The 14709-nt window shown below is 42.0% G+C and overlaps 1 protein-coding gene across 14 annotated transcripts in view; it reads left to right on the top strand.

Moving 5' to 3' along the window:
- Positions 1–14709, top strand: part of ADD3 (adducin 3) — a 96819-nt gene that overhangs the window by 9493 nt on the left and 72617 nt on the right. For 2 of the 14 annotated variants that reach the window (XM_087964580.1, XM_087964575.1), the window contains one exon: positions 14534–14624. The exons of the other annotated variants lie outside the window; for them this stretch is intronic. The gene's annotated coding sequence lies outside the window, so the exon portion shown is untranslated. Of the gene's footprint in view, positions 1–14533; positions 14625–14709 lie in introns of those variants that run through there. 14 annotated transcript variants of the gene reach the window in all.

The following is a 14709-nucleotide window of genomic DNA, read 5'->3' as shown; positions in this document are numbered from 1 at the left end:
TCTAGTAATTTTACGTTCACTCTAATTTTTTTGACCTGTTTCCTTTTCTTATTTTTCAAAAATTATTTTAACTTTCTATCATAAACAATCATATTAACTCTGCTTTGCGTTTGTAGTAATTCCAGAAAACAAAGAATCTATCCCAATTCTAACCATACCAATTTTGTATTATTAGATAACATAATTTTTATGAATTAATGTTCTTTTAGCTGTTGGTCATGGTGACTGGAAAAGTCTGAATGCTTGGAAAAGTTTTTATCAAAATTGTCTACTGAAAATTCACTCAAGTTATATTCTCTTATGTCTGGAGCACTGCATGAACCATCTTATTAAGCATCATGATGTCAAAAGCCTTTCTGCAATGGTTCTTCTCCAAAATCCCAAAAGAGGAATAGATAAGTAAAAAAAATCCACTTTGTAGTTTTTAAGTTAAAAGCAAATCATTCCTACGCTGTTGGCAAAAAAAAAAAAAAAAGCATAGATGTATCTAGTCACAAGTCATGCTTGACATTATTTTACTTTTATAACAAGCAATACAGTGTCACGTTACCATATAGTAAGTTACACATTAAATATGTCAAAGTCCATTCATTCCAATACACCTATCTTCAGGTTTGACTATCACATTTTTACTTTCCATGTTTCAGTAATGCAATGAAGTTTTTTGTTTAAAGACGATTATCTTCTGAGCAAGCACAGAACGTAGCATTTTTATCACTGATTCCCAAGGTTGTGCAACACATGCTATTCACAAACTCTTCAATTCTAAATGAAAGAAATTACCAATGATATTCACTCAGATCTATTTACATTTATTAGTACAATACTTTTGTACAAGTTAAGTATATAAAACAATGAGGTGCAATTTCTCTTCAGAGGCAGCAGTGAATAGGTTCAGTAACTACTATAATAAAAAAGATTACCAAGTTAAAGAAGGTATCAGTTCCTAGTCAATTCCTAGCGACCACATTCTTCAGTTTTCTGGGATGTGCTATACAACTGATTTGTTGCTGCTTGCTTCCAGGATGTTTATTTACAATTCCCAGTCTAACCCACTGTTCTGCAATTGTTAGGGGGTCCCCTATAACATCAATTAAGCCCGACCCTGTTTATCTTCCAACATCAATCAAAAAGGTGCTGCCACCTGTTGAGGTTATATAAAAATACATAGTATTTTAAGCACAAGGAAGTTAATGTTAAAAAATAAACATGATGACGTGAAAATATTACAGTTAGTAGTCTTTTCCCTGAAGATTCAAAATATAAGTCAATTATTAACAGTTATGACAATTATATACTTAGCAAGCCAATTTAAATTGAAGAATAAAACATTAACAAAATTATGAAATGTAGTTTACAATATCCCAAAGTTGTAGGTTAAGTGATGATAGTAAAATTTAGAAGAAATTCATGAAACATTGTACACCTTGAATTTGATAATTTATTTCATAACTCTCAATATTTCTCTTTTTGACTAATATACCTTTATAAACTTTCCTTCTCATTTCACCTGGTCATGTCCCAGCATGATATACTTTTGAACTACCTGATTTCCTACACCTTTTCTCCTTTTGCTTTTTTCAACCATTCCTATAAATATTCTAGCAAGGTATATCCTATTGCTTCACATCTCCATTGTTCCCAGTATCATCCCTCCATTCCCTCTTGCATTGATGATGGCCATTTTCTTGAATGCCTTTTCCAAACTCAGCAGACTCAGCCATATCCCTAAATTGAAAGTTTGACATATTTTCTGCACAAGAGTTCCAGTTAGTCAAGACAATAGTAGACAGTAGTATTGTCCATTGGTAGAAGTGCCATAAATTATGGTATCAATAATTTTTTTTTTGTTGCCTCCAAACTGAAAAATGCAAAATTTCTTGGATTGTGATTGTGCACAAATTCACACAGGAAAAAAATATTTTTTTCTTACTGAAAGTTTTAATTTTTTGCAATTGAAATTCCTATTCCCTACAAGACAAAGGACTACCGCAAAACCTAATTAAGATTGCAATAATTAACTTATCCAAGTCATTGCTGTCAAATGTGTGATTCTAACATAACAACGAAAATACAAACCTATAGTAATTTTAAAAACCCATTTTATGAAACAAATGTGTAAAAAGTAAAAAAGGATCTTTGAAGCTCCTTGGAACAAAATGAGAAGACTTATGTTACCAACTGCCACAGCAATACATGCAATTACAATATGGGAATGTGATAGAGAATAATGCTTCTAACAAATTCCATTTCTTTCAGTTCTAATGTATTTTGAAGAAACAGAAGATTATTTTATCATCAATTATAAAAGCTAATCTGCTAACATACAGGGAATAATGCAATTTCTACCTGGTGGCTTTCACATTTTACCAGCTTTTTATTAATGTGAAAAATTAAATGTTTCTGATCTGAAATACATTGTTCTCTGTGGCAATAAAAACTAAAAAGGGGGGAGGGTGAAGTTGAATTATACTACCATATTTGCATAAGATTTGATATTATCAAACTAATTAAATGTTAAGTAGTTCAGTATAGTAGTAAAGTGAAATATTCACTCAGTAATTTAGTCACAAAGTAATTTTATAATTTAGGAATTCAGTTTAAAACATATATTTTGAGTCTCCAATTTACTTAGAAATTTCTATGTATCTTTAAATTCTATTAAGTTCTATTTAAGAATATAATTCTAACCAGTGGTCACAAAAAAGGTGTTTATTCATTCTCATACATATTTTCCTGTTGCCTGCAGCCCTTTCACTTCATTATTCCATCAAGCATTCTCATGATGAATGAAATGACATTTGATTACCCACCTCCTGTCAACCTTACATATTTGTAAACAAGCTGTGGATGCTTGAAAATTTTTTGAATTAAATTTGGTTTTGTATTTAATAGACAAATATGACAGCAATTGCTCATACGTTCTTGGCATAATGAACAAGTACTATGATGAACAACACATGTACCCCTCCTAGGCTATTTACTTGCAGCCAGTAATCCATTTTAAACATCAGGTTTCCTTTCTCATTGTAATTTGTTGGAACTAAGTTAGAATTAATCCTGTCCGGATCATCTGATATATATTGTGCTATTAGTAAAGTAATTTTCTGATAACAAACAAGTATATTTTTGATAGAGAATGATGGGAGAATTATTTAGTAATTGCTACATTTCAAACAGGCCAATAGCATAGTGCAATGGTTCTCAACCTGTAGTCTGCAGACCCTGGGAGGACACGATGTCATGGGGTCTGCGAAGGCTTGAAGAAATGTTAATGATTTAAATCTTGAATTACTTTGGGGGGGGTCCATTGTCACGGTCCGTTGCCACAAAAAGTATTTAAAGGTGGCCAATGGTGAAGAAAAGATTGAGAACCACTGGCATAGTGGAAAAATGTTCCTTCCATTGAAATCTATAGGTTTTGTATGTTATTTTATGGCCATTGTATGAGTTGCTTTGTGCATGTATGGATTATACTGCTGCAACTCCTTCTAAATGTTTAGAATTTGATGTAATTTAAATTTTATATTAATATACACGGTACCTTAGGTATGCTTTTATATTCAATCTGGCAAAATGTGAAATGCATAAATGAAAACGTGGACAATTGTATAGCAATTGTAGGAAAAATAGGGTGAAATGATAAATAGAAAACTGGTATTACTTTATGATTTCAATGTTACTTAAAATTTAGCATCTGATTTTATCTAATGCAAGAGTTGAAAGGACTCCCTCTTGTAAAGCTTCATCAACACACAATAAGTGAAAGTTAAAAAGATTAGAGGGAGAGACAAAGAGGGCAAAATCATGGGATTGATTACAGTGTTGCTTGACTTTGGTTATTTTGGTCCATGTAATTTCTATCCATCCATCCCCACTCCTTTCTCAAGACTAAATAACAGACTTTTTAAAAACTTACATATATAAAAAAAGAAAAAGAGCAAGAAGATATAAGAGCAACTTCATTTCAGTTCCTAAGAGACTTTTTACCTTTTCAAGGACAATTTGAAGTGGAGCTATTGTTCTATAATATCTGATCTTGTACATCAGTAGTTTGTGACCTAGAGGTTGAAGGACTTTCCATTAAAGACTTGTTTATTGAGATACCTTGTACTATTCGAATTCTGGATAAATTTCCTCCTATCTAAGAGAAAAACCTATAGAAAAATCTGTGATCATCACTATCTGTCTGTCTTATATATAAATTCAAACACAGATAGTCTTCGACTTACAACAGACTTACAATTTGTTTATAACTATTTGAAGTTGCCACAGCACTGAAAAAGGGACTTATGACCATTTTTCACACCACCATTGCAGCATCCTGATGAAGAACAGTTGCAGTGTTCCAGGTTCACGTGATCACCTTTGACAAGCAAAGTCAATGGGGAAGCTAAATTCACTTAAAGATTGTACTACTAACTTAACAACTGTAGTAATTCACTTGGCAACTATGGCATGAAAGGTTGTAAAATGGGAAAAACTCACTTAACAACTGTGTTGCTTAATAATAGACTACCTGTACTAAAAGAATCTTCCATCAATAGTTTCTCATCAAACTGAAATGAGTAAAGCAAGGCTTTCTAACAATTAAATCATTCTCCCTCGAGCCGCTCGGAGCATCCAGAGACTGGGATGTGCTTCTGAGTCCTCTTCTTGCAGGCTGAGCTTTAGATGAGGAAACGCTCCGCCCCTCACGTGGTATTGCGCAGCGTCTCCCCAGTCTTTTGCTCAGCCTCGAAGAGTCAGGCTGTGTTTTCAGAGAGCTCCTTGGCTGATCGTACATTTCTTGCCTATTTCTTGCCTATTCCAACTTCGTCTTCATAAGGTTTGCCTTTCCTTCCTCCTCCTGCGCAAAGGGTCTGGACTTAAGGGAAAAATTTCCCGTCCCTGGGGCTGAAGCTGTGGGCTCGCAGCGCGATAGCGCGACCCCCACCCTTATCAGATCGCGTCGCTGCCTCCGCGTTGCCTTTTGGCACGCATTTCTTTATTGCTGGATTCCCCCCACCCTAAACGCCGATCGGGAGGGTCATCGCCCTAGGGCCCTAGGAGCTGAGCTGACCAGCAAGCCCTCCTTTTCCGTCTCCGAAGGCGTCCCGACGGTTCAGCTTGCGGACGCCATTTTGGCTCCGCATCGTGGTCGGGCGCCATTTTCAAATACTTAGCTGCGGTGAATTGGAGCTCCAGGCCTTGGGTTAAAGCTTAGCTGCCCATCTCTTCCACCTGGCCCGCTCCTTTATTACTTGTTGGCCTCCCGCAGCCCGTTTTGGGCGGTTGCAGCCCCCTCCGGTTTTCTTTTTCTTGTCTGGAGGCCTGCTGCCAGAGGCCCTCTCTTCAACTCTAGGCCTCAGGCGTTTATTTGACTGATTGGCCTGTACTGAGATACAGTTCTCCCTGTTACGGTTACTGTTTCTATAGATTTCAAAAAAAAAAAAAAAAAAACACCAAGAGTTCAATTCCTGACAGAGGGTTTTAATCCCATTGAAAAATCTGTGGCTACAATGCATATTATCCTTGATTTGCAGCAGCTTGTTTAGTGACTGTTCAAAGTTACAATGACATTGAAAAAAAAAATGATATTTTTAAAACCAGGGGCTGTTTAGCTCCTGAAGCTAATGTATTGCATATTGTCACCTAATGTGAAATACAAATACAAAAAAAAAAAATTCTTTTTGTACATCAATATTTCTCATAGATATATAGAGGTATACGTAGAACCTGTATATTCACCTGGTATAAAACATAAAAATAAATAAAGGGAGAAGAAAAATTACAAATTAGAGTATATATATTTCTGTTATCTCCGTACATAACAAATTCCAAAAGGGGGAGCGGGCCAGCTTCATCGTCACCCGGCCTCATCCAGGCCTGATCTGGGCGAGCCAACCGCCCTTGCTAGTATTTATTATCTAACATGGCAGACGACAATCCCTCTAAACGTCCTTCCTTGAAGGCTAAGGCAAAGTCCCACTACTTGCGCAGGCAGGACAAGGAACCTAAGGGCTCTAGACAGGACAAGGAACCTTCCAAGGCCTCCCAACGTGACGCCTCAAGGCGCCACAAAGCGTTGGAAAAAGAGTCTGACAGGCGTGCAGGAGTCCCGCCCGGAGCCGTCAATACTTCCTCCTCCAACCACTTTTACACCCACTGCTGCTGGTCTGCGCCAGGACGAACCTCTACCTCCGAGGTTCCGCCCACATCAGGGCTTGGATGGAATCAGCCATCCGCCAGAGCATTGCAGAGGGACTACAACACATGACCAGATCAGTCTTCTCTCCATGAGCCTCCGAGCACGACTCTTTATCCATCAGATCCTTCCACAACCGGTCCCCCGGTTGATCAGGTACTCTCTCAGAGGGACAGCCCTCCTCCGGTTGGGGCCCAGGTGGAGGAGGAAGGGGACTTTGGGGATTTCAGGGAAGAGGAAGAGGACTCCCAGATGGGATCCTCCCGCTACAGTGAAACCCTCTTAGAGGCTGACATCATGGAGGGGGAGATGTCGGAGGACGAGGGCACTTCCCCCAACCAATCCACTTTTGGGGGCTGTTCAAGCCGCACATGTTCAAGTCCTCCTCCTTAAGGCCAAGTATGTCTCTGGCCTTCTTCCCCAGTCCCCTGCAAACCTTCCCCCGTCCCAGAGGGCCCGGAGGACTCCATTTTCACCCAACCAGTGGGGGAAGCTGAGGTCATCCTTCCCCTTCCATCTTCGTGGATCCGGTAGCGAAGCACTCCACAGGGACCCCTCCTACACCCTCTAGCCAAGACAAGAGATTCCTTAATCTCGATTCGGCACTATCTAGCCTTCTGAACATTCCGGAACTTGATGACCCCATTGTGGGTCTGGTTTTCTCCTCTACCCCTTGTGAGGCCCTAGAGGCCTTGAAACCTGATGACATGCGGGCGGAGTTGGCGCTGCGCAGGGCCCACCTATATGACGCCTGGGCCATTAAATCAGCTATGGCCGCTTCCTTTTTCACAAGGTCCTCTATCCGCTGGCTACGTCAGCTCAAGGAACACGCCCCGCTTCCAATCTCAGAGCACACCAGGACATAGCGGTTAGTGGCTGCAGCCGAGTTCTCGGCTGACGCCACTACCAGTCGGTAAAATTCTCTTCCAGGGCCATCACATCGCACGTCACGGCTCGCCGCATGCTGGCTCAAACACTGGCAGACGGACGTAAAGAATAAGGTCAAGCTGGCCACTGCTCCCACTAAGGAGATAAACTGTTTGGCCCAGCTTGGAACCACTGTTGGTCGAGGACCGCAGTAAGAGAAAGTATCTACCCCTTCCCGCCCAGATACCCTAGACCCACTTCCTTCCGATCCCAGGACCGCACGGTCCCGGGCGACAGGACCAGACGCGGTGGCAGCTACAAGAGACCCTTTTCGGGGATCGGGAGGAAGGCCCTACCGCAGAAGGTGGAGCCTCTTCCTCCTCCCCATTGGCGGCCGCCTCAGCCACTTCGCTGCCCAATGGGACATATCCACATCCGATGCATGGGTTAGGGACACAATCAGGTTTGGTCTCGCCCTGGAGTTCAGGTCCGCCCCCGATTATTTCATCCCATCCCCTCCTCAAGGGATCCCTCCAAACGTGCACCAATGGATGCAGCCATCCATCATCTTCTTGACATCCAGGCCATTCAACCTGTCCCTCCGAATCAGAGAGAAAAGGGCTTTTACTCCCTTTGGGGTGCCCAAACACTCTGGGGGTTGGAGAGTCATCCTGGACTTGAAACGGCTCAACCGTCACCTTATCCAGCGTAGGTTCAATATGCACTCCTTGCAATCTATTCTTTAGGCTCCAGGCGGGAGACTGGTTATCTTCCATAGATCTTTTCGGAGGCATTCCTCCATATTCCAATCAGGCCCTCCCATTACAAATTCCCCAGGTTCTGTCATAATAGCCTTCACTATCAATACGTGGCCCTACCTTTGACTGGCCTCGGCCCCGGACCTTCACCAAGGTCCCGGCGCCCTGGCGGCTCATCTCAGGAGCGTTCCCGTCCGCCTCCACTGCTACTTGGACGTTATCCTTATTCTATCCCGTCCAAATCCCAGGCAGTCAGGGATACCAGGGTCACCCTCTCCGCCTTATGGGCACACGGGTTTCTAGTCAATTGGCAAAGAGCCAACTTACCCCTTCCACCCGAATCAACCTCTTGGGTGCCATAATTTATTCCGTTTCTCAAAGAGTTTTCCTCTCTCCGGAGAGGTTCCTTAGCATTCAAGCCCTGGTCAAACAGAGCAGGCGTTCAAGGAGGGTGGCCTTGCTGGACTTCTCTGAATTGTTGGGCAAAATGGTGTCACCCATCTCTATTATTCCCTGGGCCCGTCTACACAGTAGATCCCTCCAGTGGCTCCTGCTCCCGCCCAACGATCCGGAAGAAGCAACTCGAAGGCCAGAATCAGGGTCCCTCCAAGGGTCCTCACGTTTCTTCTCTGGTGGACCAATCCCGCCATCAACAGAGGCCACCTCTTCGCGGAACCTCAATGACTCTCCGTCACTACGGACGCAAGCCTGTCCGGTTGAGGCGCTCATCTCGACTCGCTCTCGGCACAGGGCAAATGGTCGCCGACCGAGCAGAGGTGCAGTATCAATTGGCTAGAGCTTCACGCTGTCCATCTGGCCCTGTGCAGTTTTTCCTCAGATCCGCAAACATCACGTTCTCGTTCTCACGGACAACGTCACGGCCAATGCCCATATCAACAGGCAAGGGGGCACCCAGTCCATTCAGCTAATGAGGGAAGCCGAGCGCCTTTGCCGCTGGGCAGAATCCAACCTCCTATCTCTAAAAGCCGAACACATCTCCGGAGTAGACAATACTCAGGCGGACTGGCTGAGCAGGGCCACGGTGGACCAGGCAGAATGGCGTCTCCATCCATCCCTATTCGAGGAAGCGTCCAGAATATTCGGCCTTCCGGTGGTGGACCCTTTCGCCTCTCCGTCCAACACTCAGCTTCCACGGTTCTTCTCCCGGTATCCGTCTCACCGGTCGGAGAATCACAACGCCATGCTTTGCCCATGGCCCCCAGGGCTCCTATATGCCTCCCCTCCGCTCCCGTTAGTTCCCAGAGTAATACAGAAACTCATTCAGGAGAGGGCAGACCTTCTCCTGGCGGCTCCCTATTGGCCCAGGCGACCGTGGTTTGCGGACCTCCGCTTTTTATCGGTAACGCCCCCATGGAGGATCCCCCGGACTGGGTCTCCCTCTCTCAGGGGCCCCTTCTGCATCCGGAGCCTCAATGGCTCCAGTTAGCCGTCTGGAGGTTGAGCGGATCCGCCTGACTAGTGAGAAGCCCTCAGTCAAGTCATCGACACTATTTTGGCCGCCAGGCGACCTTCCACTACACGAATTTATGATGCCACTTGGAAGGGGTTCTGCAGGTGGTGTAGCGGGTCTCAGATTGATCCCCTCTCTCCCTCTGTGGCTCAGATCCTAGAATTCTTCAGGAAGGCCTCCGCAAGGGGCTCGCACCTAACACCCTGAGACTACAATTTTCTGCCCTCTCGACCGTGGTCTCCTGTGATAACTACGGTTCCCTTTCTCATCACCCCGAATTAGATCTTTCCTTAGGGGCGCCACCAACCTGTGCCCTCCCACTGTTCACAGGTTCCCCACATGGGACCTCAACAAGGTCCTCGTTTCTCTTACTCGCTCCCGTTCGAGTCTTTGAGGGATTCATCCCTTCAGTTTCTCACCTTTATGGTAGTTTTTTCTAGTAGCTATTACTTCTGCTCGTCGAGTTTCGGAATTAGCAGCTCTGTCAGTCAGGAGCGATCTATGCGTGTTCCATGCAGACCGAGTGGTCCTTCGTCCCGACCCCACCTTCCTACCAAAAGTCAACTCTCCCTTCCATAGGTCACAGGAACTGGTTCTACCAAACTTTTGCCCTAGGCCCTCCAGGAGCAGGGGGTCCTCTGGCACTCCCTAGATGTTAGAAGGGCCTTGCGTATATATATTAAGCGCACTCAATCCATGAGAAAGTCGGAATCCTCTTCCTATCCTTTCAACCCAGGTCACTGGGGCTTAGGGTTTCTCCTTCCACCATCAGTCGCTGCATCAGGGCCACCATTGCGAGGTGCTACCTTTCCCATTCCCTGCCCGCTCCGGGTGGAATAACCGCCCATTCCACCAGAAGTGCAGCCACCTCGGCGGCCTGGGCCACGCAAGCCCCCATCGCTGACATTTGTCGGGCAGCCACCTGGACCTCTCCGTCCCCGTTTATCAGACATTATAAAATAGATACGTACGCCTCAGCGGAGGCCTCTTTTGGCCGACGGGTCTTACAGAGGATCATCAGTGATCCGGAGGGGCCTTCGGGCCAGACGGAGTCCCACCCGTAGGACAGCCCAGCTTTGGTATGTCCCAGTCTCTGGATGCTCCGAGCGGCTCGAGGGAGAATGGGCGTTGGTTCTTACCTGATACGCCCTTCTCGGCGAGCCGCGAGGAGCATCCAGCCCCACCCTAATTTCTCCGTCTGGTGGGGACTCTTGCTTCAGCCAAGGAGCCAATAGTAGATTAGAAAGAATTAATAACCTCTCTTCTCGTTATCGCAAAAACTGGGGAGACGCTGCGCAATACCACGTGAGGGGCGGAGCGTTCCTCATCTAAAGCTCAGCCTGCAAGAAGAGGACTCAGAAGCACATCCCAGTCTCTGGATGCTCCTCGCGGCTCGCCGAGAAGGGGCGTATCAGGTAAGAACCAACGCCCAATTTAAGAGTGAAACCTAAAGGTGCTTTTTCAAGAGGCAACTGGACTTTCTGGTTTTTTTTGAAGACTTTTCACTTCTCATCCAAGAAGCTTCTTCAGCTTTGGCTGGATGGTGAAGAATGGAAGGGATTTATACTCCTTGCAGGCAGCTGGTCATTTGCATTCTTTTAGTGAGTCGTTAAGGCCACCTGGAGATTTCTTTGTGTTGTCAGGGTCACCTGAGTAGTGCAGTTGGGTGTGGAGTCTTCTTGGAACTGTTGAAAGGCCTGTGTTGTAAACTGGAGATAGATAATGTCTATCTCTCTGTTCAAAATGTGGACTTTGTTGTCTTCAAAAGAGTGGCATTTGTCTTTTAAATGCAGATGGACTACTGAATGTTGTCCTGAGGGGTGCATTCTCCTATGTTGTGCCATGCATTTATGAAGTGGTTGTTTTGTTTCCCCAATGTACAAATGTGCACATGGCTCACTGCATTATACTGCATATATCAGGGTTCTTCAACCTTTCTGTTGGTGATGTGGGGGGAGGGGCAGGCACCTTTACATGTGCATGCATAAACGAGGCAGCGAGCCATGAATTGAATGTGCACTCACAATAATACTAGCAGCCAAGCAACACTCACAGCAATGCTAGTGCCTGAGCAATGCTAGTTTGAGTGGGGGAGTGTGTGTTCATAGCGACGCTAATGCCTACATGACGTTTGCAGCATTGCTAGTGCCAGTGTGACACTGCAATGCTAGTGCAAGTGGGAGGCCACGGCCCAGGCACATACCATGCTGCTCAATTTGTCTAGGTGTTTTCTTCTTGGGGTGGAGTGATATATAGCCACCTTGTTCATAGCATGTCTGATATAACAATTATTGAAAAGTGTTGCTGTTCTGGGTGATTGAAGAAAAACAGTTGGAAAAAAATGATGAAATATCAAGACTTGCAGATCAAAGTTGAAAACTTATGGAAAAAGAAATCTGTTACTACACTAATCCTGATTGGAGCCCTTGTAGCAATAACCAAAGGATCAAAAGTTAATCTGAAATATTATACGCATCCACACGCACATACATACATCGAGAGAGAAAGAAAGAGACAGACCTATTATTTTGTATTGTTAATAAAATGCTTGGTTTTAAATAATAGTTATCTCCTATGATACTTTATTGATTTTTATGAAGGAGGTGCTTCTAAAAGTTATTGCTAATGGGCTTGAAATATAGATTAAACAAGTGTCTGTCAATTGAGGATCTAATGCTGGCTTCCCAAGCCTGTGCCCTAGAAATATGTGCAAATCTATACAGCTGTAGCAAACCATTTGTTTCTAACCTGATACTGATGGGAATTATAATCACGACTAGGGAATCTGGAAGTTGAGAAATATGATACACTACTTCCTTCTAACAATTAAAGAAGTTGAGTAAACAGATATTCTGTATATATTTTCTCCTCCATTGCAAATTTTGCAAAGCTTCCTTGAATTATATGCAGTTGCAAAATAGGGTGGTTTTTCTAGTGTTTTAAAAAGAACTTTAGCTCTTAGTCCCATTGTGTTTTTACTTAAAACTGGAGATTTTTTTGAAGTCTGGATACTTTACTAAGATATCAAGCCTTTGCTATGGTTACTCGATTGAAACCAGTCAAGGGGATGTTGAGTAAGCCAAGTTCTAGGGCGGATGTTGTATTTGCTCTGAAAAATAATTTAAAAAAAAACCCTTTATTGATATAATACTAAACCCTTTATTTATATAATACTAAACTGTCTTGACAGAATTTTTATGAGCAGTCAAGGAATAAATGAAATTTGTAATAAAGTGTTTTAGGTTAGAAGGTGTTAAAATTGGCAGTTGATAAGATCAAGCAAAATAATGGACATTTATTCATATTTCTGCTTCCTTATCCATACAAAATGATGGCAAAATTATAGGCATTTTAGCTGAAAAATTGTAAAAGTCTGTACTTAAAATCTTAGGTATGAAGTTTTCTTGTAAATTATTTGTAACTGGGATATTATCTGTGCTAATATACAATTTAATATTGTTTATTTAGTTTTTCATTCTCAAGAATAGTAATCTTGAAATTCTGAATGCAATTAAAATGGCTTCAGAAATTAGCAAAAGCATTTTTAATTTTATTTTTTAAACATTTGCTTTAATTTATTTTCCAGCTGAAGACTGAGTCCTTGTTTATACACAATTTTCTCATCTCTCAGACTTTATTAGACTGCGAATAGAGAGAAGAACAAAGAATGATCCTTGTAGTTGTTTTGCACTTATGTCTTCAGTTAATGACATAATTACATTTTTGCTTATACCACGCTTAGGTGAAGGACTAAGATTTTCTGTGTCATAGTGTGATTCATAGAATTTCAGAAGTGTAACATTATGTGGACTTAGGAACGTTTTTTTTATCAGTGTGGCAAAAGAAAATATTGTGGGCCCGGTGTTATATCACTGAAGCCCAGTTCCTTGTATATGTATATGTTTCCACTCCATATTTTTCTTGTTTGTAGATTAAGAATTTGTAAACTTTACTTTATTACCATTCCTCTATTACCTTTCATTTATTACCTTTCTTATCTTTTTTCATTCCCTTTCTTAACTTCCTTTCTTACCTTTCTTTACAGATTGAATGTTTATTAACTTTCGTTCAGCTGAAATTTCCTTCCTAGGCTCACAAAATCATTGTAACTATTTAAGGGACTTGTCTTGAATGTTTGGGCTTTTGGAAACAGTGACAAAATTTAAGAGGCATTTACTAACTGGATTATGCATAACTGAAGTAAACAGTGGAACATTTGGCAATATAGGATTGTTTCAACAATTTATCTGAATGGGCCTTGTGATGAAATGTCATTTTAAATGTGAGTCCCAAAGTCAAGGGCCAAAGTAGCTTTTGCATTTTCTTCCAGCTTTGCCTTGAAGTGTTGATAAGTGGGTCTAGAACGTTGTGGGGGAAGAGCATGGTGGCAAGTAGGAGCTGCACTTGACAGTTAACAGTGACAGTTGGGCAGGGAGTCTGGCTGGAAACAGTCATACAAAGAAGCTTTGTATATAACATCCACAATAATTTAAAAAAAGAAGACTGGTGTTTAGGAGATAGAAGGAAGATACCTATTTGAGTTTTTCTAAGTAGATACAGACATTGGGACTTAAGGTGAAGTCAAGCATTTAGTGTCCATTTTAAAAAAAATTATATATAAAATTATTAAAACAACTGTATATTATAATAGTACTATTACATAAGACATATTATGATCTTTACAGCTAGGTAAGCCTGGGGTGCATGAATAATCCAATTCTTTGCAAATATTATTTTATTTGTTAAGTATTTTGCCAAAATGATTGCAATCAAAATCAGCTGAAGCTTAGTGTAACTATGCTAACCAATGAGAAGTGATTACAGTATCTCTATTACCTGCACTAATTATGGTGGTAATTATATGAATTCTGACATTTTTGCCATATACTGAAACAGATACTTCACAAACATAACTGCAAAGATTCCACTGTCATAACATTTCATTGTTATTGTTTCAATGCAATTTTCATATTGAATTGGACTAATTTGAGAATGGAGTGTTTTGTTGCTGAATTGCCACTTTTTACACACGCATAACTGTTAAAAAACCTCCTGAACATGTATATACCGCCTTAATGTCTAATCATATGGAAGAATTGTATCTGTTCTTAGATGCCTGTTCTTGTAACATTAAAAAACTGTCAATGTTTGTTTATTTTTATTTTCATCCCTGTTTTATTATTTTTATAAATAACTCAAGGTGGCAAATATACGTAATACTTCTTCCTTTTCCTTATTTCCGCACAACAGTCCTGGGAAGTGGATTTGGCTGAGAGAGAGTGACTGGCCCAGAGTCACCCAACCTTTATGCCTAAGATAGGACTAGAACTCCAGGCTCCAGGTTTCTAGACAACACCTTAACCACTAGACCAATTTTTTTCTAGTTTAAATTTAAAAAAATTTCCAATTTCATTTAAATGGTTTGA

The sequence above is a fragment of the Notechis scutatus genome, chromosome 4, assembly GCF_049901735.1.
Source record: "Notechis scutatus isolate UNSWTSFEM ecotype Mainland chromosome 4, rNotScu1.2, whole genome shotgun sequence".
NCBI lineage: Eukaryota > Metazoa > Chordata > Lepidosauria > Squamata > Elapidae > Notechis > Notechis scutatus.
Note: the sequence above shows the minus strand (reverse complement) of the source record. Positions and strands in the feature narration are given on the sequence as shown.